Source organism: Scyliorhinus torazame, chromosome 15, assembly GCF_047496885.1.
Source record: "Scyliorhinus torazame isolate Kashiwa2021f chromosome 15, sScyTor2.1, whole genome shotgun sequence".
Classification (NCBI taxonomy): domain Eukaryota; kingdom Metazoa; phylum Chordata; class Chondrichthyes; order Carcharhiniformes; family Scyliorhinidae; genus Scyliorhinus; species Scyliorhinus torazame.
In genome coordinates, this window is record NC_092721.1 from 93445989 (window position 1) to 93473819 (window position 27831).

General features: G+C 46.9%; 1 protein-coding gene and 1 long non-coding RNA gene across 5 annotated transcripts in view; one reads left to right on the forward strand and one right to left on the reverse strand.

Annotated features, from left to right (window-relative positions):
• Positions 1-27831, forward strand: part of slc36a4 (solute carrier family 36 member 4) — a 434983-nt gene that overhangs the window by 105202 nt on the left and 301950 nt on the right. The window lies entirely within an intron of this gene.
• LOC140391418 (uncharacterized) lies at positions 12403-26472 on the reverse strand. The gene is made up of 3 exons (XR_011935057.1): positions 26259-26472; positions 23730-23811; positions 12403-12820 (listed from the first exon to the last, which is right to left on the reverse strand). It is a non-coding gene; the product is annotated as an uncharacterized lncRNA (long non-coding RNA).

Consider the following 27831-nt stretch of genomic DNA (forward strand, 5'->3'; position numbering starts at 1 on the left):
GCGCCGGCTGCAACATGCCAAACTTCACCCCCTTCCTGTGCAGCACCTCCTTCGCTCGATTGTACCCGGTCCTCCTCTTCGCCACCTCCACACTCCAGTCCTGATATATCCGAACCTCCGCGTTCTCCCACCTGCTGCTCCTCTCCTTCTTGGCCCACCTGAGCACACACTCCCGATCGACGAACCGATGGAACCGCACCAGCACCGCCCGCGGAGGCTCGTTAGCCTTGGGCCTCCTCGCCAACACTCTATGGGCCCCTTCCAGCTCCAGGGGCCCCTGGAAGGACCCCGCTCCTATCAGAGAGTTTAACATGGTGACCACATAGGCCGCCACGTCCGGCCCCTCCAGCCCCTCCGGGAGGCCCAGAATCCGCAGATTCGTCCGCCTCGACCGATTCTCCATCTCCTCGAACCGCTCCTGCCATTTCTTGTGGAGTGCCTCGTGCGCCTCCACCTTTACCGCCAGGCCTAAGATCTCATCCTCATTGTCAGAGATCTTTTGTTGAGCCTCTCGGATCGCCACCCCCTGGGCCGTCTGTGTCTCCAGCAGCTTATCAATAGAAGCCTTCATCGGCTCTAGCAGCTCCGTTTTAATCTCTGAGGCAGCGCTGGATAACCTCCTGTTGCTCCGCCCACTGCCTCCACGCTGCCTGGTCTCCGCCCGCCGCCATTTTGTCCTTCTTCCCTCCCTTCTTCTGGTCCACCACCACCTTTTTTGTCACCCCGCTCCTAGTTAAAGCGATATACTGAGGGGGAGCTACTATTAACTCCTTCCCACACCGGGAAACCTCGAAAAAGTGCCCTTGGGGGCCCTGAAAAGAGCCCAAAAGTCTCGAGAGGAAATCCTTTTGGCAGTGTTCGCTTCACCAATCTGCCCCAAAATGTCTGTGGAAACTCCTGAAAAAGGTCTAAGAGTCCGTTCCAGACGGGAGCTGCCGAATGCGCGACCTACTCCTCCAAGGCCGCCACCGGAAGCCTCGTCCCCGCTTCTTCAGTGGCCTTGGTGAGATGTTTTCACAGTTGTTCCCTCTGCTGTTAGAATGCACTTTTGATAAAGGCCCTCAGGTCAGTTTGCAGCTTTCAGCTTGCCCTTCCCCCACCTGCATGCTGGAAGAGGCCCTGTTTATCCTGTTGCAGCCAAATCTTTTACTGTTTCTGCCGGGTCTGGTAGCCAAAAGACATAACATTCCTAGGGGACACTGTCAGGGGAATGTTGCAGTCTTCTTGCCACACCGGGAAATGTCAAACAAATGCCGTGGGGGCCCTGTAAAAGAGCCCAAAAGTCCGTTCCAAGCGGGAGCTACTGAACATGCGGCCTAGCTCTGCATAGCCGCACCCGGAAGCCCAAGAAATGTTAACTTGAATTACACTCAGAGCAAACCTTCGCTTTTCTGCATGGTATGAATCTGTATAAATTTGTAAGTCTATAGAATTCCAGTCATTTTACCACGGAGTGCTCTTTTTCTCTTGGGGTACCCTCTGGGCTGACTGAAATTACATCTCCAGGTCTAGCCTTGTCCATACTGTCTTCTGGGTGATCGGACCAGCTACCATACTTTCTTCTGGAAGATCTAAGCATCTTCAGTGTTTTCTTAAAAGCGTTCCTTCCCTTTGATCGCTCTATCTTCTCTTGATTCCTCCAGTCTCTCAGAAGTGCCCTTTTCCCAGAATTGATCAAACGCCTCTATTTACTTTCGTTCCTAGATTTTAAAAAGTAAACTTACCCTATCTTTGCTTCACTTATTTACATGTTTTACAACTTGTATAGGTCTCCCTTGGAGTTAAAATAACCCACTTCAAAACTACTATTATTGTCAATGTAAATTCAAAAGCACTCGTTACTGTTGTTTCCGACTCTTGCATCATTTTGTCTTAATCCAATATCAACAATCACACCTCACCAGCCTTTTCCAGTACATAAGAAATAAGACCGTGATATTACCAAAATAAAAACATTATAATTCTTTGCTTTTCTGACAACTGGTTGGTTCCAGAACTTTTTTTGTTCTAATAAATTGTTCTGAATATACTTTGAACTTATTCTCCATGCTACCTTTGCTAATTTGATTCATCCAATTTATAGGAAGGTATAAAGTCTCTCGTAATTATTACAGTTCCTTTCTTACAACCCCCCATTATTTCTAGCCTAAAGATTAGAGCCCGACCTTTCGGGAGTGAAATTTCAGACACTTATTTACTCAAATAATGGTTGACGCTTTAGAACTCTTATTTTGCAAACAGCAATGATGCTAGATCAATTGTGTATTAATTTTGAGATTGATTGATTTTTGTTAACTGAAGTTATTAAGACATATGGTGTAATGGCACATAAATGGAGTTAGGTCACAGATCAGCCATGATCTAATTCAATTGGAGAACAGGTTGAAGAGTTGAGTGGCCTACTCATGTTCTTCCAAATATGTTATCTGGTCATTATCACATAAGTTGCTGACATTACAATAGTGATATGTTTCAAAACTACTAAAAACTGTGAATCTTACTACATTTTCTGAGATACTTATTGAAAACAAGTCTTACAATATTTTCTTGACTTTAGCTTTGCTAAACCATGACTCTCTGCTGACACTCATTGCCTTTGCACATAGTCTTGTTCTCCTGGACACCGCTATCTTCCCCATAATACTCCTTTATTTGCCATAAAATTATTTTAACTATAGCTGAGTATATTATCTATCCCACAAAAAAGTAAATGTGTGATATAGTTACCGATGAGAACTGAAGAAAGGGAGTACATTTTGAATCTGCTTCTGTGTTCATTAAAATAATTTGTGTTTAAAATTAATAGAAGCATTTGTTGCTGCAATATCTACAAACTGTGATTTGTTTTTAAAAACGAATGGTTGATTTTCACAGCTATTGATCACTTTCCAAGGCAAGGAGGCAGAAGTAATCACAAGGTGCCTTCTGTATTAATTGAAGTATTTCTATATTTGGAGAAAATATATTTTAAATACTTTGATTTATTTAACATGTTTAGTACATTTTAATAGGCTAAAGGTTTTTGATTTAAATTCTATAGATTTTAATGCATGTTTAACATTTTAACTCTTCGTCGTGCCATTGAATACTGCCAGTCCACCTCCACATTGGCCTCAACCAACCTCTGCCTCTCCGCCATTTCCATCTGTGGGCCTTGCAGGATATTACCTACCGCCCCCTAATCAATGCCTTCAATCCTTCCCAAAACATGTGGGCAAAACCTTCCCGTTCTGGTTACACTCCATGTAGTTCTCTATCACTGAGGCTACCTTCTCGCAGAACTTTTTGACTGCCAGGAATGCCGAATCTAACCTCCAAGGGCCACTAAACCAGTCACGTTTCAAACCCCACGGCCTCATAATGTGGTGCGTGCTCCAATATTGCTATCACAGTTATTCTGTCCCCACAATCACCACGGTCCCCACCTCAAAATCTATTTGGGAATACACCCAATGCACGTGGGAGAAGAAGGAAAACTCCCTCTCTCCACAGGTGTCCCCTCCCCCCTCCCCCACTCAATCTAATCCCAAAAAAACTCCAGTTCCTTCGCTATTCCCGAAGTTACCTGCGACTTGGGGTTTGATCTATTGATCCTCTGGTCTAGAACACAATTAAATCCCCACCCCCCCATTCCCCATGATCAATTGATGAGAGTCAAAGTCTGGGATGGCTGCCAGTGCTTTCTTAATAAATTCAGTACTATTACAATTGGTACATAAATATTAATCAATACAACCGCCGACCCCCACCTACCACCCCATACCACCCTCTTGTTAAACAGAATCGCAAACCCTTTCGACTTTAAATCGAACTCTTAGTGGAACGTTTGTCCAACAACCCCCCCCCTCCCCCAAACTATGCCTTGACAAAGTCATTCATCTCCTCTGGCGTATTCAGATAATGTTCTTTGCTGCCCCTATATGTTGTCCATAGTTTAGCCGGGTACAACGTCCTGAATCGGACCTTACTCTGAAAAAGTACCACCGTGGCCTTCTTAAAGCCTGCTTGCCATTTGGCCAGGTCGGACCCAATGTCCTGATAGATCCGTATCCACTGACCCTCCTAGTTGCAGTGCTGTGTGGACTTGCCCACCTCAAAATTCGCTTCTTCTCCTGAAACTTGTGCATTGGGATGATTAGCCCATGGTGGTTCTCCAGCTCGCGGCCAGTGACGCATCAACTGGTGGGCCCAATCCATCTCCAGGGGGTTCTCGAAGACCCCGTCCCCAGTCAGCTTCCCAAACTTCTTTGCCATGTAGTTGGTGGCACTTATACCCTTGACCCCCTCCAGCAACTGGACTATTTGTAAATTTTGTATGATTCTCCTGGTCATCCACTCTCACCTTCAACAACTTATGGGCCGCTCCCAGCATTCCCACCTCCGCTTCCAAAGACACAATCTGGTCACTGATCAGAGTCTGCCCTTTCCACCTCTCTAATCATCCTACAACTCCATATGCTACTCCACCTGTTCCAAAGCACCGCGAAGAGGGGCTGCTGCTTCCTTGATTGCCTTGTACAGGTCCTCCTGCATCCTGATGATGCTTCTTAAATTCCCCTTTGAGGAACTCTATCAACTGACCCATGGGCAGTGGGGCAGGCAACGATGACATGACAAGCTTCACCATACTTTCTGTTGCTGTGCCATGAGGGTCATCCACCTCTTGAGCCAAGGTTTTATTCCATTTAAGTCGGGTGTTGTAACCTGCGACATTCCATACTGGAGGAGACACCTGCATATTCCAATTACTTTGCCTCACCAAAACTCCAGTAAACCAGGTAGAAATGGCCAAAACCTGAGCCTCCAAGCAGGAGCCATCTTGTGTGCGACCGATCAGCACATGGCCGCCACCGGAGGTCCAGGGAGGGAGAAGCTTGAAACAATCGCAATCACCAGGGAAAGTGTACTGAAAAGAATTATGAAAATCTTTAGAACTAAACGCTGACAAGCCCCCAGATTCTGATGGACTTCATCCAAGGGTCTTAAAAAAATAGTTGTGCATTTGTTTTAATTTTTCAAAATTCTCTAGATTCTGGAAAGTTCCCATCATATTGCGAAGTAGCGAATGTGACTCCTATTCAAGAAAGCAGGAAACTACAGGCCGATTGTAGGGAAAATGCAGAAATCTATTATTCATGAGGTTATATTGGGGCATTTAGAAAATCTCAGGTAGAGTCAAACATGGCTTTGTGAAAGAGAAATCATGTTTGACTAATTTATTGGTATTCTTAGTAACAAACAACGTGGAAAGGAGATCCTGCACTTGCTCTGCTGCACTTGATTTCCAGAAGGTACTTACCGAGGTGCTATGTCAAAGTTAATTCACAAAATAATAATTTTTATTAGTGTCAAAAGTAAGCTTACATTAACACTGCAATGAATTTACTGTTAAAATCTCCTAGCGCCTGTTCGGGTATGCTGAGGAAGAATTCAGAATGTCCAGTTCCCCTTTCAGGACTTGGAGGAAACCGGAGCACCCGGAGGAAACTAACGCAGACACTGGGAGAACGTGCAGATTCCGCACAGACAGTGACCCAGGCCGGGAATTGAACCCGGGTCCCTGGCGCTGTGAAGCAACAGTGCTAATAAAAGCTCATGCAGTTGTGGGTAACATATTGGCATGGATAGAGGATTGAATTTCTCTGGACACCAGAGTAGACCTAAATGGGCCATTTTCAGGTTGGCAAGAATGGAGTGCCTTGGGGATCAGTGCTGGGATCTCCAATAATTACAATTTATATCGATGAAGTCCCGGCATTCATCACTCAATCCCGGCATTCATCACTCAATCCCTGCGTTTATCACTCAATCCCTGCGTTTATCACTCAATCCCTGCGTTTATCACTCAATCCCTGCGTTCACCACTCAACCCCAACGTTCATCACTCAATCCCTGCGTTCACCACTCAATCTCAGCGTTCATCACCCAATCCAGGCATTCATCACTCAATCCCAGCGTTCATCACTCAACCCTGGCATTCATCACTCAATCCAACGTTTATCACTCAATCCCAGCGTTCATCCCTCAATCCCTGCGTTCATCACTCAATCTCAGCGTTCATCACTCAATCCCTGCGTTCATCACTCAATCCCAGCATCCATCACCCAATCCAGGCATTCATCCCTCAATCCCGCCATTCATCACTCAATCCCTGCGTTCATCACTCAATCCCTGCGTTCATCACTCAATCCCTGCGTTCATCACTCAATCCCTGCGTTCATCACTCAATCCCGCCATTCATCACTCAATCCCGCCATTCATCACTCAATCCCGCCATTCATCACTCAGCGTTCATCACTCAATCCCAGCGTTCATTCATCAATCCCAGCGTTCATCACCCAATCCCTGCGTTCATCGCTCAATCCCAGCGTTCATCACCCAATCCAGGCATTCATCACTCAATCTCAGCGTTCATCACCCAATCCCTGCGTTCATCACTCAATCCCGCCATTCATCACTTGAGTATAAGAATTGGCAAGTCATGTTGCAGCTGTATAGAACCTTAGTTAGGCCACACTTGGAGTATTGTGTTCAATTCTGGTCGCCACACTACCAGAAGGATGTCGAGGCTTTAGAGAGGGTGCAGAAGAGATTTACCAGAATGTTGCCTGGTATGGAGGGCATTAGCTATGAGGAGCGGTTGAATAAACTCTGTTTGTTCTCACTGGAACGAAGGAGGTTGAGGGGAGACCTGATAGAGGTATACAAAATTATGAGGGGCATAGACAGAGTGGATAGTCAGAGGCCTTTCCCCAGGGTAGAGGAGTCAATTACTAGGGGGCATATGTTTAAGGTGAGAGGGGCAAGGTTTAGAGTAGATGTACGAGGCAGGTTTTTTACGCAGAGGGTAGTGGGTGCCTGGAACTCGCTACCGGAGGAGGTAGTGGAAGCAGGGACGATAGGGACATTTAAGGGGCATCTTGACAAATATATGAATAGGATGGGAATAGAAGGATACGGACCCAGGAAGTGTAGAAGATTGTAGTTTAGTCGGGCAGCATGGTCGGCACGGGCTTGGAGGGCCGAAGGGCCTGTTCCTGTGCTGTACATTTCTTTGTTCTTTGAAGTGTATGGTCATGAAATTTGCCAATAACATAAAGGTAGGTGGGAAAGTAACTTTTGAAGAGGATATAAGGAATCTGCAAAGGGATATAGATAGGTTAGATGAGTGGGCAAACATTTGGCAAATGGAGTGTAATGTGGGAAAATGTGAACTTATCTATTTTGGCAGGAAGAATAGACGAGCAGCATATTATTTAAATGGAGAGAAAGATTGCCGAACCTTTGAGCTACAGAGGAATCTGGGTGTCCTGGTACATGAATCACGAAAAATTTGTTTGCAGGTACAGCAAGCGATGAGGAAGGCAAATGGAATGTTCTCTTTTATTGCAAGGGGAATGGAATATAAAAGCAGGGAAGTTTTGCTACAGTTTGTATGATAAGGGTGCGATCCAAAATGGAGTACTATGTACAATTTTGGTCTCCATATTTCAGAAAAAATGTGTTGATGGCTGTTACAGAAAGTTCACTCGATTGACACCTGGGGTGGGGCTGTCACCTTATGAAGAAAGGTTGGACTGGCTGGATCTGCATCCATTGGAGTTTAGAAGAATGAGAAGTGATCTTATTGAAATATGCAAGATCCAAAGAGAACTTGTCATGGTGGATGCTAAAAGGATGTTTCCCCTTTGTGGGAGATTAGAAATAGGGGACACAGTTCAAAAATAAGGGATCGCCTATTTAAGACTGCAATGAGGAGAAATGTTTTCTCTCTGAGCACTGTAAGTCTCTGAAACTCGCTTTGGGCCCTGGCAATATACCAGCAGTGGTAGTTAAGCCTTGTGCACCAGATCCAGATGTGCCATTAGCCAAATTGTTCTCACACAGCTACAACATTGGCATCACCCCGAAAATGTAAAACATCGTTGACCAATCCAATCCAGCCAATTCCTGCCTCATCAGTCTACTCTGAATCAGCAGCAAATTGATGGAAGGTGTTATTGATAGTGCCATCAAGTAGCACTTACTCATCAATAAGCACTTATCAATAATCTGCTCAATGATGCTTAGTTTTGGTAATGCCAGGGCCACTCAGCTGCTGACCTCATTACATCATTGGTCCAAACATGTACAATAGAGCTGAATTCAACAGGTGAATTAAGAGTGACTGCCCTTGACATCAAGGTAGCATTTGACCAAATGTAGCATCGAGGAGCTCGAAGCAAAATTGAAGTAAATGGGAATTGGGAGAAAGCCTTCCACTGCTCACAGTAAAGCCAAGCACACAGGAAGGGGCTTGTGGCTGTTGCAGGTCAATCATCTCCACGCAGGAAATCACTGCAGGGGCTCCACAAGCTCGTGTCCAGAACTAACCATTTTCAGCTGTTCATTAATGACCTTGTTGACCTGAAGTAGTGCAATCATCAAACATCCTATGTTCAGCACCATTTGACTTCCGATACTGAAGCAGTCCTTGACCCATATGCAGCGACCCATATGCAGCAATACCTAAGCGACATTCAGGCTTGGGTTGATAAGTGGCATATAATATTTGTGCCACACAAGTGACAGGCAGTAACTGTCTGAGAGAATCGAACCCTTGACATTCAATGGCATTACCATTGCTGAATTCCCCACGATCAACATCATTATCATTCACCAGAAACGGGTCCAGCTATATAATCAATGTGGCTACAGGCTAAGGACAGAGTCAGGGAATTCTGCAGTGAATAACTTCCCTCCTGACTCCCCAAGGCCTGTCCACCAGCTACAAAGCACAAGTCGGGCATGGTGAGCGGCACGGTAGTACAGTGGTTAGCACTGTTGCTTCACAGCGCCAGGGTCCCAGGTTCGATTCCCCAGTTGGGTCACTGTCTGTGCGGAGTCTGCACGTTCTCCCTGTGTCTGCGTGGGTTTCCTCAGGGTGCTCCGGTTTCCTCCCACATGTCCCGAAAGATGTGCTGTTAGGGAATTTGAACATTTTGAATTCTCCCTCAGTATATCCGAACAGGTGTCGGAATGTGGCGACTAGGGGCTTTTCACAGTAACTTCATTGCAGTGTTCCTGTAAGCCTACTTGTGACAATAAAGATTATTATAATGGAATATTCTTCATTTGCATGGGTGAGTGCAGCTCAAAATATACTTGAGGAAGTTGACACCTTCCAAAGCAATACAACTTGCTTGATTGACCCCTCATTCACTACCCTAAACATTAATTCCCTTTACCAATGGCACACAATGGCATCAGTGTGCATCATATAAAGTGCAGTAACTTTCCAAGCCTCCTTCAGCAACTTAACTGGATCTTTACCAATAATAAGGACCAGGGCAAGTTCCTCTCCAACTTGCACATTGTCCTGATTTGGAACTATTTTGTAAAAACTGGAGCTCTTCCATAACTGGGTATTACACCAGATGGACTGCTGCAGTTCAAGATGGCGGTGAGCCACCACCTTCTTGAAGGCACTTGGGGATGTTTAACAAATGCTGACCTTGCCATAAATGCTCATATCCCATAAAGAATATAATTTTTGAAAAGGCCTGCTTTTTTTGGTTTTACTGCTCTTACAGTTTCACCTGGCTAGTTCAATCTTCTGAGCTTTGATGTATGCCTGTATTTTTTTTGTGGCAAGCCCTCCTATAGGGTACATTTTGTTTGTGCTTTACCGTTATGATTTAAAAGCGTGTGAAGAGTGTATGGATAGGCTGGGGTATGTGGTTGCATATGAGGTAGCTGGACTTAATGATGCACAGTCTTCTGTGACTTTTGGACTGCTACGTCTATTCTTATTCTGTCTCAATTTGCAATGGACTTTGTTGTGTTACATAATGGAGAATGGCCTCACTTTGAAGATGAGACTTAATTTTCACAAGGTTGTGTGGTGATAATTTCCGTTTTAACTATTGAGGAGAGATGTGTTTTACAGCTATAAATATACCAACTCTTGCAAATTGATTTTAATTTGTCATTTAAATTCAGCCCCACTCGTGATCTCAAGAGGGCTCTGGACACTTGTGATTTTTCTGTGTGAGTATGGAATGATGCAGTGTGTGGTTCAAAAAGTGTGTGTTTGAGCTGGTGAGTGGATCTGTTGGCCTATTCAGTACACTTGGCCCAGCCACATTGAGCAGATATCACAAATGCCCCAAGTAACAGTGGAATTCCCAAGCCTGATTGTGAAGAAGACACAAACGCAAGATCCTTGGGGGGGAGGGGGGAACAGTTTATTGCTTGCTACTGAACGTATTACTTCACTATTCTCAGCCCAGTGCTGGCTGACTCTTTAATATATCTGAGTGTAATTAACTGATCAATATGCAGCCTCGGTTCACAACTGCTGGATATTTAATATCCATCAAGAGAACCTATTTAATACTAACACCAAGAAAGAGGAACGTGAATCTCAAATTGTTCACACAAAGTACTGCTGCCTAGGTTGCTGAGGGCCCAGTTTCGATCCCGGCCCCAGGTCGCTGTCCGTGTGGAGTTTGCACGTTCTCCCCATGTCTGCGTGTGTCTGACCCTCACAATCCAAAGATGTGCAGTGTAGGTAAATTGGCCACACTAAATTGCCCCTTAATTGGAAAAAATAATAATTGGGTACTCTTAAGTTTTAAAATAAAGTTCATGCAAAGTACTGTGAAAATCCTGGTAACAAGTGGATAGGTATTGTACAAGGTGAGGGATTGAGAGTTTCAATGTCTTTACCCAGATCCTTGGAGGTTAGGCCCCATGCTGGCCTGCTTTATGCTGGTTGAGGCTTGCCAGGCATTGAGGAATCACAGCCACTGAGGAACTATAGCTGCATTGTCGTGTTGGTGTTGGGTGGAAACCTGGTGACCCTCTTGTGGTTGAACTCTCTGCTGTTCAGGATCTGAAGTCCCAGTAGTTAGACAGCAACTGAAGCCACCAGCTTCTTAGCTCCTGTAATAAGCAGCTCATCCCCTTAAAAGAATCTGGACAGCACATGAAGACGTTGAAACTTTCTGCTCTCCAAGATCTCCATTCTGAATAATCATGTCAGAACTAACCCCACACTCTGTGGATGAAGCAACAGACAAGTATATGGAGAAATTGAGAGAGCTTTTTCTAGGTAATAACTTGCCATTATTTTGACATGCTATCCTGGGATGGGTCCTGATGGACATCCTTCCGTTACTGCCCAGATTTGCCTCTTTTCAGTAGAAACAAAGTAGAATCATTGCTCCAAGCAATGATCTGCCTAAACTCCCAGCAAAGTATATTAATCATGACACTGCTATTGTGGATGCTGTTTGTTGTGCCTTGGGAGTAAACGATATTCTAGAAAGTTACAATGAAAACATGCTGCCTGTATCTATCTAGTGACAGGTGAGGTGCACTGGTTATTGATTCAGCTGTGGCAAACGATTTGACTATTGAGGTGGAATAAACTCTTGTCTAGAATGTCTTAGGAATGCATGAAGGTTTGCCGAAATGTAAAAAGCTTCCTGAGGCGCACAAGCTCTGCCTATTAATTGATCTGTGCCCACATACTCTCCAAAAATCACATTTAGTTGCCTCTTGAAAAGTCTTTGAATGGAAAATATTAATTTGTAATCCCTCACACCTCCAATCCGCCACCTTTTCCAAAGACGCTTTCAGAACATCACAAGATGATGTATGTAATGAGAACCAAAGCGGAGACAAAGCATCAAAGTACTCATATCTCTGAAATATGAGTAAAAACTGCAGTGGCAATAAATTCTAAAACCACAAATTGAAAAATTGTGGTCCTTGAGGAAGACTTGGTTACTGCAAATAAAATAAGCTTTCTGATTATGGGCGTGATCTTCCGGTCACATTGCGCCGGAAAAGCATTTTGCTGCGGTGCAGCGTGGCCGGTGAAAGCCTGGAGATCTCGCTCCTGGCATCCACCTGGCTCGCAGCACCTCGCGAGATTCAACGTATTCTCACGAGACGTTGCAAGAAGAATCCTGCACTTTTTGGCAAATCTGCATATTAGAATGAGGCAGTAAGCCTTGCTCTCATGTGCAGATTTCCAAGGTACCTGAGGCTTTGGGATACATTCCCTTCACCTTGGGAGACCTCGGGTGAGCGTCGTTCAGCACTGATCCCCACAAACGGGGACCAGACGAAACAACACTTGGGTGGGGGGGGGGGGGGGTCTCCAAGGGGTTTGGAGGCCGCCTACTGCATGCCTTTTGGGCATGGTGGTGCCTTGGCACTGCTGGTGCCACCTGGATACCCTAGCGGTGCCAGCCTGCCACCCTGGCAGTGCCACCTGGTGCCATCCTCAGACTAAAGGCACCTAGGTGGCACTGCTAGCTGGCAGGGGCGCTGCCATGGTGCCAAAAGTTTATGGTTTTTTAAACCCGGAATCCCAGTTATTTACTAAAATAAAGCCACAAAATGACACAGTTTAAACAGAAGAATCTTTTATTATACAAGAGTCAAACCTAGAAAACACTAAATACTATCTTGGATAACCATCTATAAGCTAAAATCCAGAGTCAACATAGTTAAATGTGAATGAACAGTCAAAATGCGGTGTATTATAAAGTATAAATTACACATGGAATGCAGATACAACTAAGGCAGATCTTATGAATTGGCTTGGCAGTTGAATCAGCATGCATGTCATCAATCTCTATGCAAAGGTCTTCAATCCACCTGAGTTTCACAGGCATAGTCTTCACTAAAATAGTACATGTCTGCAGAAACTCTTCACAACCTTCTAGTCTAGATGGCGTAGGAGAGGCAGTGGCGTAGTGGTATGGACTAGTAATCCAAAGACCCAGGGTAATGTTCTGGGACTCAGGTTCGAATCAATAAAAATCTGGAATGAAAAGTTAAAGCATGAAAACCATTATCGATTGTCAGAAAAAAACCCATCTGGTTCGTTAATGTCCTTTAGAGAAGGAATCTGCCATCCTTTAATAATCTGGCCTACATGTGATCTCAGATCAACAGCAACTCTTAAATAATCTTATTTACTAAAAGGATAAAGCCACAAAATGACACAGTTTAAACCGAAGAATCTTTTATTATACAATAGTCAAACCACAAAACACTAAATACTATCTTGGATAACCACTGAATAACCAATAAATGCTGGACCATTCAGAGACACCCACGTCCAATGAACTAATTAAAAAAAGGTCCACCAATGTTCTCTTCAAGTAACAGAAGCAACTCGGCAACTGTGTATTGATTATTCTCGGCTTCTGGATAGAACCTCTGTCGTCTTTGGCTTGGCTGTACTGCACCACTGGAATTATCATTATTGTATTGTTGATGGTTCTGTTTCCTTTTATGTTCAAACCACTTTTAATGTCCTCAGTTTTGATTTTCAATTTCAGTTTCCTTAACAATTGAGAAAGTGGACTTTTGTAGAAGGAGATTGCACTTAAAGTAGCTCCTGCTAGAGTCCTTGGTTTTTGGATCTTTTCACCCGGCTCCCGAGGGTAATTGGTGTATAGATTTGTTCCATTTGAGAACCTTTTTGTGAGGATGCCAAAAGGCGCAGAAAAGCATATTGGAAAGAAAGGTGTGAGCGGTAGTCGGAGTCCTCCGGGACCGAAGGTGGCGGAGGCAAGCCCGCTGGGAGGGGCCTCACCAATTGGAGTGGATGGAGGTAATGGCTGTTGAATTTGAAAGACAATTCGACAAGCATTTTGAGAGGCAAGGAAAAGAGATACTGGGGACCCTCAAAAAGTCAGTGGATAAAGGAGGCTTTTGGGAAGACCTCTGAGATGATGCGGTTGCATGATGAAGTACTGAAGGGGGTGGAGGAGACACTGTCGTGACAAAGCGATCAGTTGGCCTCAGATGCTGAGCTGCAGAGGATGGAGGACAAGAACAAGGGCCTGAGAGGTAAGCTCGAAGACCTAAAGAATAGTTTGAGACAGCAGAACCTTATGATTGTGGGGTTACCTGAGGGGGTGGAGGGTCCAAGGCCGACTGAATATTTTGAGTTGATGTTTGAGGTTGATGGGGGAGGAGGATTAGGTACCTCCATCAAGCTGGATCGGGATGAGTGAGCCAGGTCTTCCACTCGGGCTTTGATAGCAGGGCCTGGGGGGGGGGGGGGGAGGGGGGGCGATACTAACTAATAAAACATTTTGGTTTCAGATGGGTAGCAGGCGGTAGGTATGTCATAACTAAAGGTCCATTGAAAGGTAAGTCAGTGGTTTTAGCGAGTGTGAACGGTACAAATTGGGATGATGTAGAGTTAATAAAGAGGATACTGGCTGCCATACCAGACATGGATACACATCAGTTGATTTGTGGCGTGGGGGGAGATTTGAATTGCGTTTTGAACCTTCAGTTGGATCGGTCGAAGTCGTTGGCCCCTTCGAGGATTGCAAAGTTACTGGCAGCATTCGTGAAGGAGATGGTGCAGTGAATCCGTGGTGGTGGTGGTTTTTGCACCGTTTTCTCTCCAGTACATAACGTGTACTCATAGTCTTTGCTGCCAGCAGTAAGGAAAGCAGAATATTCCACAATAATGATTTCAGATCACGCTTCGCACTTGGTGGATGCGGCTTTGGAGGTGGCGCCAACTCAGCGGTTAGCGTGGAGTTTGGATGTGGGGCTGTTAGCGGATTTGGGATTTTGTGTGAAGGTGGCTAAGGTGATTGATGACTGTGGAGTTTAAAACATATATTTTTTATTCTCCTTCTTCACATTTTCTCCCAAATTTACACCCACCAACAACAAACAATAATCCGTAACAAATATGTCAATCCCCATATCAATAAGAACAATCCAATCCTCTCCCCAAACCCCAAACATTAGCCCGCATGTTCACATAAATGACAAAAAGGAACCAGGAATCACCCACAGCCACCATCAACCCCTCCAATCTAATGTTCGATGTTATCCAATTCTTGAAAGTGCATGATGAATAATGGCCATGAATTGGAGAACCCCTCCATCCTTCCCCTCAGTTCAAACTTAACCTTCTCAAGAGTCAAGAATTCCAACAGGCCCCCCTGCCATGCCAGGGCACAGGGTGGAGAGGCTGCTCTCCATCCCATCAGGATCCGCCTACGGGCGATCAACGAGGTGAAGGCTACAACATCTGCCTCCGCACCCGTTTCCAACCCTGGCTGGTCAGACACCCCGAATATGTCCACCCAGGGGCCCAGGTCCAGTTTCACGTGCACCACTTTAGAAATTACCCTAAAAACCTCCTTCCAGTAATTCTCCAGCTTTGTACAGGACCAAAACATATGAAGGTGATTAGCGGCCACCCCCCGCAACGTTCACACACATCTTCAAAGAATCGACTCATCCTTGCCCTCGTGAGGTGTGCTCTATACCACCTTCAGCTGTATCAGCCCCAACCACGTGCACGAGGTGGAAGCATTCACTCTCCGGAGCACCTCACACCAGAACCCCTCCTCCATATCCTCTCCCAACTCTTCCTCCCACTTTGCTTTGATCCCTTCCAGTGGTGCCTTCTCCGCTTCCAAAATGGCCCCGTAAACCGCTGACACTACCCCCTTCTCCAGTCCCCCTGTCGTCAGCACCTCCTCCTGCAATGTGGAGGACGGCTCCACTGGGAAGCCCTGTATCTCCTTTCTGGCAAAATCTCGAACCTGCATGTATCGAAACATTTCTCCCTGCTCCAGCCCATACTTCGCTTCCAGCTCCTTCAGTCCTGCAAACCGACCCCAAAGAAACAAATCTTTCAGTGTCTTAATCCCCTTCTTCTCCCATTTCCGAAAATTTCCATCCCACCTCCCTGGCTCAGATCTGTGGTTCCCCTGAATCGGCATTTCCCTTGACCCTGCCCCCAACCTGGTGTTGGCGAAACTGCCTCCAAATTCTCAATGAAGCTATTATTACCGGACTCCTTGAGTATTTCCCCGGGGCTATCGAGAGCGGTGCTGTTGCTAGTGCTCTCAATCCCGACCCCCTGTACAAACTCTCCTCCACTCTGACCCACTGGGAATCAACCCTTCTGACCCAGCTCCACACCTTCTCTACATTCGCCGCCCAGTAGTAATACATCAGGTTCGGAAGACCCAAACCCCCTGCCTGCCTTCCCCTCAGTAGCAGCACCTTTCTAACTCTGGCCACCTTCCCTCCCCATATGAACGACGTAATCCTTCTCTCAATCTCTCTGAAAAAAGCCGTTGGCAGGAAAATTGGCAGGCATTGAAAAATAAACAGAAATCGAGGCAACGCGTTCATTTTAGCCGCCTGTACCCGACCCGCCAGTGACAGCGGGAGACCATTCCATCTTGCCAGATCAGCTTTCACTCTCCCCACCAAACTAGAAATGTTGTACCTATGGAGCCCCCCTCACTCCCGGGCAACCTGCACCCCCAGGTATCTAAAGTGAGTCCCTGCTCTACGGAATGGCAGCCCCCCCCATCCCTGGCCGAGACACCACAAAATACTCACTCTTGTCTAGATTTAGTTTGTAGACGATGTGGTGTTTAACAAGAATGGGGAGGTGTCACCCTTGGTGCTGTTGGAGGCCCTGAAGGCTGTGGTGAGAGGAAAGATAATCTCTCATAAGGTGCAGGTGGATGGGGAGGTGAGAAGAGCGCCAATTGTTGGTGGACGGGATCTTGGGAGGTGGACGGACAGTACTTGTGACCCCACAGAGCTTTTGGCCAGTAGAAGGAAGTTGCAGGTGCAATTTGATCTGTCAGCTACTGATAAGGCGATGCACCAGTTGCAGCACTCGAGGGGGGGTAATCTACGAATATGGAGAGAAGGCCAGTTGTCTGTTGTCCAGCCGGTTAATGCATCAGGGAGTCTCTTAAGCGATTGCCCAGATTTGGGAGGTAGACTTGTGTCTGTGCCGGGCCGGACAAAGTTAACAGGGCTTTTGAGGTATTTTCCGAGAACCTCTACATGTCGGAGCCGCCAGGGGAGGAGTCTGATATGTGGGTGTTTCTGGAGGGCTGGAGTGTGCTAAGGTGGAGGAAGGTGACTGGGAATGGTTGGAGGAGCGATTTGGGATAGAGGAGGTCTGGACAGAGGGGTAATGCCGGATGGGTTCTGGGTTGAATTTTGTAAGTGGTTTGCTGATCAACTGGTGCCATTATTGGTGGAGATGTTTGAGGATTCGGTAGCGTGGGGGTCTCTTCCAGAAACAATGATGTAAGCGTCCATCTCGCTTCTGCTAATAAAGGACAATGACCTGGTGGAGTGTGGGTCGTACTGCCAATTTTTAAAATTCAATGTGGTTGCCAAGGTTTTAGCCCTGAGATTGGAGGAATGCATCCCTCAGGTTATTGGGAGGATCAGGTGGGGTCTGAAGGGTCGACAGTTGTCTTCGAATGTGAGGCGGCTTTTAAACGTGGTATTATTTAACGTGGCAGAAATGAGAGAGCAGGAGGTTATTGTGGCGTTTGATGCCGGGAAGTGTTTTGATGGGGTAGAATGGGGGTATTTATTTGTGCAGTTGGAACGGTTTGGGATAAGGCCCAACTTTGTTGTGGGTTTGGCTATTAGACAAGGCATCGAAGGCCAGTGTTAGTTTGGGATTTCAGCTGCACAGGGAAACAAGGCTGGGGTGCGTTATGTCCCCCTCTTCAATTGATCTTTGGACATTGCCCTGAGGGTTTCGGATAAGTGGAAAGGGATGACACGGGGTGGGGGGCTGGCTGTGGTGGAACAGTGTCCATGTGCGCTGATGATCTTTTGTATGTGATGGATCCGATCCTCACTGGGTGATATCATGGCGCTGCTGAGGCGTTTGGGACTTTTTCAGGGTATGAATTGAATTGGGGGGAAAAGTGAATGTTTTTTGGTCACTGCTGGGGAGGGGAACTAATCTGGAGGTGTTACCATTCCGCTTAACGGGTTCCCATTTTAGGTGTCGAGGGGTGCAGGTAGCTCGAGATTGGGCCTGGCTTCGGAAGTTGAATTTTACGTGTTTGGTGAACAGGGTCAAGGCTGACTTAGAGGTGGGCTAGTCTCCCTCTATTCTTGGCGGGCAGGACTCGGTTGGTAGAGGTGAATGTTTTGCTACGGTTCCTCTTTCTGTTCCAGTATTTGCTATTTTTTTCTGCTAAAATTCTTTTTTGGGGTGTGGAGAAATTGATTTGTTTTCTTATTTGGTCAGGTAAAGTAGCTGGGATTTGGAAGACTCTCCTTCAGACAGACCGGATGCTAGAGAGCTTGGTGTTGAAAATTTGATATGTTATTGGCCGGCAAATGCTGAGAAGGTTTTAGAGTGGCTGTTTGGGTGCGGAAGGAGTCGGGGTCTTGTAGGGACTCGGGGTTAAGGGTGTTAGTGACAGCCTCACTGCCGTTTTCTCTGGGGAGTATTCAGAGAACCTGATGGTGGTCTTCACATTGAAGATATGGCGACAGTTTTTGGTAGTACTTTAAATTTGGGACGATATCAAAGCTGGTGTCGATCTGTGTGAACCACTTGTTTGTGTTGGTGAGGATGGATGCTAGGTTTAGGGGATGGGAGGAGAGTGGGGTAGGAGGGATTAGGGACTTGTTTGTGGGGGGTCGATTTCTATACCTCCAGGTTTGCAATTTCGCGAAAAAGGTCTTTGTCATTCCCTGTGGTGCCACCTTTCTTGATGTTGGAGAAGATTTTGTCACTGGCAGGGGTGGAGGAGGGGAGGACGTCAGGATTTATTGCAGGATTATGGTGGACGGGGCAGTGTCTGTGGTGGGGGTGATGGCTAAGTGGGAGGGGGAGTTGGAGCTGGTGAATGGGGTGTGGTGCGAGGCTCTGTGGAGTGTGAATGCAACATCGTCACATGCGAGGTTAGGTTGATACAATTGAAGGAGTGCAAATCCTGGATGCGCAGGTTGTTTGTGGGAGAGGAGGATAAGTGTAAGCGTTGTGGGAAGGGCCCAGCTAATCATATACCCATGTTCTGGTTGTGCCCGAAGATCATGGGGTTCCGGGTTTCCTCCTTCAGCACCATGTCGGCAATCCTGCAAATTGAACTGAAGCCCTGTCCCTTGGGGGGCCATATTTGAGGTGTCAGACCTGCCAGAGTTGCAGACTGGGGCCGGGGTTGGTGTCCTGGCCTTCGCCTTGCTGATTGCTTGAAGGCGTTTGCTGTTGGGATGGAGGTCAGCTTCTCACTCGGCCTCAGTATGGCTCAGGAATCTTATGCGGTTCCTCTATCTCGAGCATGTTACTTACACGGTGAGAGGAGCAATTGAGGGGTTCTCCCGAAGATGGCAGCCCTTTATTTTGTACCTTAAAGAGCTGATCACTGTTAGTTGTTAGGTAAGGAGGACGGAGTTGGGGTTATTCTGTTGGGGTGGGAAGGGAGGGGGCTCCAAGGGGCTTTCTTGTTGTTTCATTGTTTTATTGTTTATGTATAAAATTGAAAATATTTGAATAAAAATATTTTAAAAATAGAAATTGAGAGGGTTGGTTTCTCTTTGCGCTTTCGGTCTATCTCAAAAAATACAAGCTTTGAAACCACAGATTCAGATCACGCTCTGCACTTAAAAACAAAAGTAGTTTTTAATGCATCGGATTTATATTAATTGTAAATAATAGCGCCTTTCATTATTTTTCATTTAACTTTGTATCTGCTCATTTCATAGAGGTGTGTATATATGTTTGTAGCAGTTCTCAATATGTACAGGATTTATCACAAATTGTAATGCAGCAGGGAACGGATTAAGTTCATATCAGGCTGTGAGGTGTGTCATAATATCCACTCATGTATATAATGAGATGCAGACAGGCAGTGATTGACACTCAGGATAACCAATGAACACACACGACACATAACAACCAATCACCAGACAGGACACTACCACTATAAAGCCCACAGGGCATTAAGACTCTCCCTCTCTCTACAGGACACAGCTACTGAGATAGTAAGAGTGCACAAGCCAGTGAGCACTATCACCATGAGGTAGAGAGTTAGTCTGGTCAAGCCAGTAGGAGGTTATCAGTTAGATTGATAGAGTGTCAACTCACAGCAGACTATGTACAGCAATCAGGAAGTTCAATAAAACAGTGTTGGACCATCTCCTCTGTCAGAAGCCTGTTTCTAGTTTCGCTGCATCCAGTTGCAGTCAACATTGAACCAACTTGCTTAACACATCAAGATGCAGATAGTGATCCTGTATTCCAGACTGTCTCAGCTGCTCTCTTCTGATTCACAAGCATGTTTAATCTGCAGATTAATATGACTTCAGCTCGTCCCTTGATTTTTAAAAAGTATATAACATGTACCATTGGTGCTATTCAGTTACTTGTTATAAAGCCAGTTTACTGAGTCGAGAAACTGCTGGTGCCCAAATAAGGTGAACAGTTTAATGGTTCAGTGTGGCACTGTGATTGCATATAATGCTGATTCGAGTTGGCAATGAGGTATGTTTCGAGATGTTCCTAGTGACATTTTAAGTTTATATTTTTAAATGATATCATTAATAGTTCCTATTTTAAAAATATATATTTCTATTCAAGGCTCCCCCCCCCCCCCCCCCAGCTGACTCCTCAAACCTCCCTGAAGAAATCGATGAAAGGTTTCCACCTCCAAGTGAACCCTTCTACTGACGCCCGCAGAGCGAGCTTGATCTTCTCCAGCCACAGGAATTCTCCCAGGCCACTCGCCCACACCCCTGCCTTCAGCAGCTCCGACATAACAAAATCCATCTCCGGGATATCAGAGAGGCAAAGGCTAATATGTCTGTCTGTCTCTCTCCCTCTGTCTCTCTCCCTCTGTCTCTCTCCCTCTGTCTCTCTCCCTCTGTCTCTCTCCCTCTGTCTCTCTCCCTCTGTCTCTCTCCCTCTGTCTCTCTCCCTCTGTCTCTCTCCCTCTGTCTCTCTCCCTCTGTCTCTCTCCCTCTGTCTCTCTCCCTCTGTCTCTCTCCCTCTGTCTCTCTCCCTCTGTCTCTCTCCCTCTGTCTCTCTCCCTCTGTCTCTCTCCCTCTGTCTCTCTCCCTCTGTCTCTCTCCCTCTGTCTCTCTCCCTCTGTCTCTCTCCCTCTGTCTCTCTCCCTCTGTCTCTCTCCCTCTGTCTCTCTCCCTCTGTCTCTCTCCCTCTGTCTCTCTCCCTCTGTCTCTCTCCCTCTGTCTCTCTCCCTCTCTCTGTCTCTCTCCCTCTGTCTCTCTCCCTCTCTCTGTCTCTCTCCCTCTCTCTGTCTCTCTCCCTCTCTCTGTCTCTCTCCCTCTCTCTGTCTCTCTCCCTCTCTCTGTCTCTCTCCCTCTCTCTGTCTCTCTCCCTCTCTCTGTCTCTCTCCCTCTCTCTGTCTCTCTCTCTCTCTCTCTCTCTGTCTCTCTCTCTCTCTGTCTCTCTTCTCTCTGTCTCTCTTCTCTCTGTCTCTCTTCTCTCTGTCTCTCTTCTCTCTCTCTCTCTCTCTTCTCTCTCCTCTCTTCTCTCTCCTCTCTTCTCTCATCTCTCTTGTCTCTCTCTCTAGTCTCTCTCGTCTCTCTTTCTCTCTTGTCTCTCTTCTCTCTCTCTCTCTCGTCTCTCTCTCTCGTCTCTCTCTCGTCTCTCTCTCTTGTCTCTCTCTCTCTCTTGTCTCTCTCTCTTGTCTCTCTTGTCTCTCTTGTCTCTCTCCTCTCTCTCTCCCCTCTCTCTCCCCTCTCTCTCTCCCCTCTCTCCCCTCTCTCTCTCCTCTCTCTCTCCTCTCTCTCTCCTCTCTCTCTCCTCTCTCTCTCCTCTCTCTCTCTCCTCTCTCTCTCTCCTCTCTCTCTCTCTCCTCTCTCTCTCTCTCCTCTCTCTCTCTCCTCTCTCTCTCTCCTCTCTCTCCTCTCTCTCTCCTCTCTCTCTCTTGTCTCGCTCTCTCTTTCCCCACCCTGCACTCCAAGGTTGTCCGACACACCAAATCAAATATCGACACCCCTGGACCCGGGGGCATCCTCACCCTTAGACCTCAGACATGACATCCGAGAACCCCTGCCAGAACCCTCTCAATCTTGGACATGCCCAAAACGTGTACGTGATTCGCGGGTTCCCTGCGCACCACTCATACCTATCCTCCACCCCCTCAAAAACCTGCTCATCCTCGTCACCGGCATGTGGACCCTATGCACTACTTCAACCTGGATGAGGCTTAACCTCACACATGACGAGGACGCATTCATCCTCCACAAAGCCTTAGCCCATGTCCCGGCCCCCACCTCCTCTTTCGACTCCTTCTACCACGACCCATTTCCTCACCATCGCAATGTTTGCAGCCCAATAATAATTTCCCAGCTCCCAGCAGTTTGGGTCAGTGTGGACGGGGAAGGCGGTGGGGCAACTGCAGAAGGCCAGGGGGGGGGGGGGGGGGGGGAAGTGTATGAGTACGGGGAAAACACAAGTAGGATGCTGGCTCATTAGTTGAGGAAGCAGGCAGCGGTATGGGAGAGTGATAGTGAGAAATGAAGGGGCCAAGGTGGTGATTGATGTGGAAGGGGTAAATGGGGTATTTGAGGCCTTCTATAGGAGACTTTATGAGTTGGTGCCCCCGAGGGGGTAAAGAGGAGATAAGGCACCTCCTGGATGGGTGGAGGAGGGGCGGGCGCAGGGCCTGAAAGCCCAGATTGGGTTGCGGGAGGTGATGGATGGCATGCGGACGATGCAGGCGGGGAAGGCCCCAGGTCTGGATGGGTTCCCAGTGGAGTTTTATAAGAATATTGGGGCGGAGCTGGCGCCACTGCTGGTGAGGGCGTATAATGAGGAGAGGGAAAGGGGGAAACTCCCCCTTAGTCGAAGGCTTTTATCTCCCGGAATTGTAAAAAAGATAAGGACCAAGAGCAGTGTGGGTCACACCGCCCGATATCGTTATTGAATGCCGATGTAAAGTTATTGGCGAAGGTGCTTGTATCATGGATTGAAGACTGTGTGCCAGGGTTGACCGGGGAGGGTCAGAGAGGCAGCACGGTAGCATAGTGGTTAGCACAATTGCGTCACAGCTCCACGTCCCAGGTTCGATTCTCGGCTGGGTCACTGTGTGCGGAGTCTGCACGTTCTCCCCGTGTGTGCGTGGGTTTCCTCCGGGTGCTCCGGTTTCCTCCCACAGTCCAAAGATGTGCAGGTTAGGTGGATTGGCCATGATAAATTGCCCTTAGTGTCCAAAATTGCCCTTGGTGTTGGTTGAGTGGGGTTACTGGGTTATGGGGATAGGGTGGTGTGGGCTTGGGTAGGGTGCTCTTTCCAAGAGCCGGTGCAGACTCGATGGGCCGAATGGCCTCCTTCTGCACTGTAAATTCTATGAAATTTGCGCTTAACATCCTCTACTGGGGCGCCCTCCCATTCCATCAGTACCTTGTAAATATCCGACACTTACCCCCTCCCCTATTTCATCCTCCAACTTGAGCTTATCTTCCACCAGAGGCGAAACTCCGAGAAAGCACCTCTGTCCTCACAAAATCCTGAAACTGCAGGTACTTAAACCCAATCCCCTTGGGCAACTCAAACAATTCCTCTAACTCCTATTTGCCCCCTATAAACAAGTCCCTGAAGTACTCAATCCCCACCTGCCACCATCCCCGGAACCTCGCATCCAGTCTCGCCAACACAAATCTATGGTTATCACAAATAGGCGCCCACAACGACATTTCCTCTAACCCCAAGTTCTGCCTACACTGCCCCCACAGCCTCAAAGCCATCACCACCACTGGACTAAAGGAATAGCTGGTCACCAATAACGGCAAAGGCGCCAACAAGAAAGCCCTCCAGTTCATTCCCCTACATTATTCTGCCTCCACCTGTTCCCAAACCGACCGACCTCCACGGCCCATTTCCTCACCATCGCAATGTTTGCAGCCCAATAATAATTTATAAAATTCGGCAATACCTGCCCTCCGCTCCAGAACAGTCTGCCGCACCCACGGGGCCTTCCCCACCCACACAAATCTGAGATCAATCCATTAACGTTCCTGAAAAACAACAAGGGAACAAAGATATAGGGAGGTTCTGAAACACAATTAGAGACTTGGGCAGCACCGTCACTTTTACTGTCCGCACACGCCCTGCCAGCGACAACGGCAAAACATCCCACCTCCTAAAATCCCCCTTCATCTCCTCTACCAATCGGGCCAAGTTCAACCTATGCAGCTGGGCCCAGCTCCGAGCCACCTGGATACCGAAGTATCTAAAGCTCATCCATACCACCCTAAACGGCCACTTCCCAAAACTCCTTTCCTGCCCCCTAGGCTCTATCGCCAAGGTGGAAACCAACGGAGAGAGCAGGTACTCCTGACTCATTGCACTGTGTAACCCCAAGTATCCAAATTCACTCGGTCCATCCGCACACTCACCACTGACGCCTTATACAGCAACTGGACCCAATCCACAAACCCCTGTCCGAACCCGAACCTCCAACACCTCAAACAAATACGCCCTCTCCATCCGATCAAAAGCTTTCTCTGTGCCCATCACCACCACTACCTCAACCTCCCGCCATGTTGAGTAACCTCCGGACATTTGCCGACAACTGCCTCCCCTTTACAAAACCTCTCTGACCCTCCCCGGTCAACCCTGGCACGCAGTCTTCAATCCATGATACAAGCACCTTTGCCAATAACTTGGTATCGGCATTCAACAACGATATCGGGCGGTGTGACCCACACTGCTCTTGGTCCTTATCTTTTTTACAATTCCAGGGGATAAAAGCCTTCGACTAAGGGGGAGTTTCCCCCTTTCCCTCTCCTCATTATACGCCCTCACCGGCAGTGGCGCCAGCTCCGCCCCAATATTCTTATAAAACTCCACTGGGAACCCATCCAGACTTGGGGCCTTCCCCGCCTGCATCATCCGCATGCCATCCATCACCTCCTGCAACCCAATCTGGGCTTTCAGGCCCTGCGCCCGCCCCTCCTCCACCCATCCAGGAGTTGCCTTATCTCCTCTTTACCCCCTCGGGGGCACCAACTCAAAGTCTCCTATAGAAGGCCTCAAATACCCCATTTACCCCTTCCACATCAATCACCATCTTGGCCCCTTCATTTCTCACTATCACTCTCCCATACCGCTGCCTGCTTCCTCAACTGATGAGCCAGCATCCTACTTGTGTTTTCCCCGTACTCATACACTGCCCCTATGACCTTCTGCAACTGCCCCACCGCCTTCCCCGTCAACACTGACCCAAACTCCATCTGGAGCCTCCGTCTCTCCTTCAGCCGGCCGTCCGCTACCCCCACCGAGTACCTCCTATCCATCCTCAAGATCTCATCAACTAACCGTACCCTCTTCTCCCGCTCCACCCTCTCCCTGTGCGCCTGAATCGAAATAAACCCCCTTCTTAACTACAGCCTTGAGTGCCTCTCACAATGTGGCAGCTGTGACCTCCCCTGTGTCATTTGCCTCCACATGGTATTAATAGTCCCATTTGATAAGATGTTTCCAATAATGTTGGATAGACGATAGATATATATTTTGTGAATGATGGAGATCAAAGTGTACACTGAAAATACTATGAAAGCCATTATTAACAGTAAATAGCATCCCCAGATAGATAGCTGTTTCTGACATTTTACACTGGCCTCTTCTAAAATAAGCTCAATAACACAAATTTGAAATCCTGCAAGGCTTTGACACCAGTACTTAAGCGTACTTCCTCCTTTAAAGTGCACCATTGGTGTCTTTAATTGGAATGTCATTGGAAGTGTCTCTGCTGAGTTTTCAAATTATTGCATACAACAATAGATAATTAATTGGCAGCAAATAAAAAATAAAGGAAAATCACATATTCCAGCATTTAAGAGGTTTTATCCTGAAATAATGTTACGACACCCTGAGCGTATGCACAGTTAGTTCCCACAGATCCTGGAGTCACAACATAAGTGATTTAACCAATAATTTGTGCTTTCCTGAGACCTTTAACCCCTGACAGCTCCAATGAGTTACAGACACCAGATTTATAAGTAAAACATTGACAAACTTTATTTATAACGAGTAAAAGATGAACATATAAAAGAAATCATTGGAACTATCATCTACTATCTACCTATTCCCCAAACCGCATCACACCCTCCAATGAGGCACGCGGTGAATTGATAGGAAAAGAGTTAGAATAACGAGAATGGAAAGAAAAAGTTTGAGATTAATCTTTGCTGCTGTGGTTGTGACCTCTGTAGGCACCAGTCTTGTCCGAACGTGACCTTCTGGGGAGGTTCATACAGGAGATTCAGGTCGGTGCAATTCTGACCTCTGACCACCAGATGGAGGCTCAGTCTCCCGGAGATATTACTGGAGCTTTATTCCTGAGAATTTTATAGACTTTCTGTTTGCCTGATCTCTGCAGAAATTCCTGCTGTATTATAATTAGGATTCTCAGTTTGGGTTCTTCCCAGCCAGTCAGACAGAGGATTAAATAATCACAGACCTGGTGAGAAACTGCTGGCAGCCTTGCACTCCAGAAGATCCCTTCGCAATTCTGACTGCTGCCTGTGTCTTTTAAATAGGAATGCCTTCAACGGTTTGACTAGCAGCCTTTTAAATTTCCTGGCAGGTAGAGAGTGCATCTTCCAGCTGCTTTCTGGCTGAATCTCTTCTCTCAGCATTCAGAACAAAAATGGAATTCTTCACATGGCATGCTTTTCTTCCGGAAGATTCTGAATGGCTCCACCAATCACAAGCAACAATAGGAGATGGCTCGTAATTTCAGATTCACCGATTGGATGCTTGCCAAGTCTAACAAACTGTCTTCATGGGATCTGCCACAGAATCTAAAAGGGAAGTCCTGGGCTAGTCCATTAGACCAGGGGTGTTTCAGTCTGCCAAAAGTCTGTAGTTTAAGCAAAAGTCTAAGTGGGGCAGCAGCCGGCAAGAACTATAGATTAAACACAGTCAGCAGGATAGGAAAGGAGAACCGGAGCACCCGGAGGAAACCCCACAGACACTGGGAGAACATGCAGACTCCACACAGACAGTGATCCAAGCCGGGAATCGAACCTGGGACCCTGGAGCTGTGAAGCAACAATGCTCCCCGCTGTGCTACCGTGCTGCCCTCAAGACTGATTGAATACTGAAGCTTGACACCATCCAGAACAAAGCAGCCTGATTGATTGGCACGCCCTTCAATATCTCATCCCTCCACCAAAATCTCATACTGGTGACATTGTGTGCCATCTGGAAGATGCACTACAGCAATTCATGAAGGCATCTTTGGCAGAACATTCCAAACCCCTGACCTCTATCACCTAGAAGGACAAGGATAGCAGATGCATGGGTGTACCACCACTTGAAGTTCCACTCCAAGCCATACGCCAAACTGAATTTGAAATGTATCGCTGTTCCTTCATTGTCCATGGGCCAAAGTCCTGGCACTCCTTTGCTAACAGCACCATGGACATATCTACACCACGTGGACTGCAGTGGTTCAAGAAGCGAGCTCGCCACCTCATCAAGGGCAATTAGGATAGGTAATAAAAATGTTGGCACCCATGTTCCCTGAAAGAATAAAAGAGAAGTAGGAGAAGTTAAAAGGTCAGATGGGGACGGGAGGGAGAGGGGTGGTGGGGGGTGGTGAGAGTAATAACTTAGCAGCATGCTTAGTGTCAAGGAGGCTCCAATGTATGCTGCAATATATTAAAAAGGAAAGCAGAGAGAAAACAGAGAAAGCAGGGTATGGTAGTGGAACCCTTTTGAAGATATTCTGGGAAACATCTATGAATTGGGAAAACCAAGCCAGTCAATGAGAGGAGGGAGAGGATGTGGTAGAACACAGAAGTTTAGTGGTATTTATTAGCGATCAGATAAAACCTCTGATCTATATGTAAGAGCTAAACTAGAAAAGTAGAAGTAAAACCAAAATTATGTAAATATTCAGGTCTGGCATCATTTATTGAGAGAACCATTGAAAAACTAACTGGTTTATTATGACTGCCAGAGAAAGTCTTCTCTTTTTTTTGAACAAGGGTGCAATATTTACAATCCTGCAGTGCCCCTGTATTTAA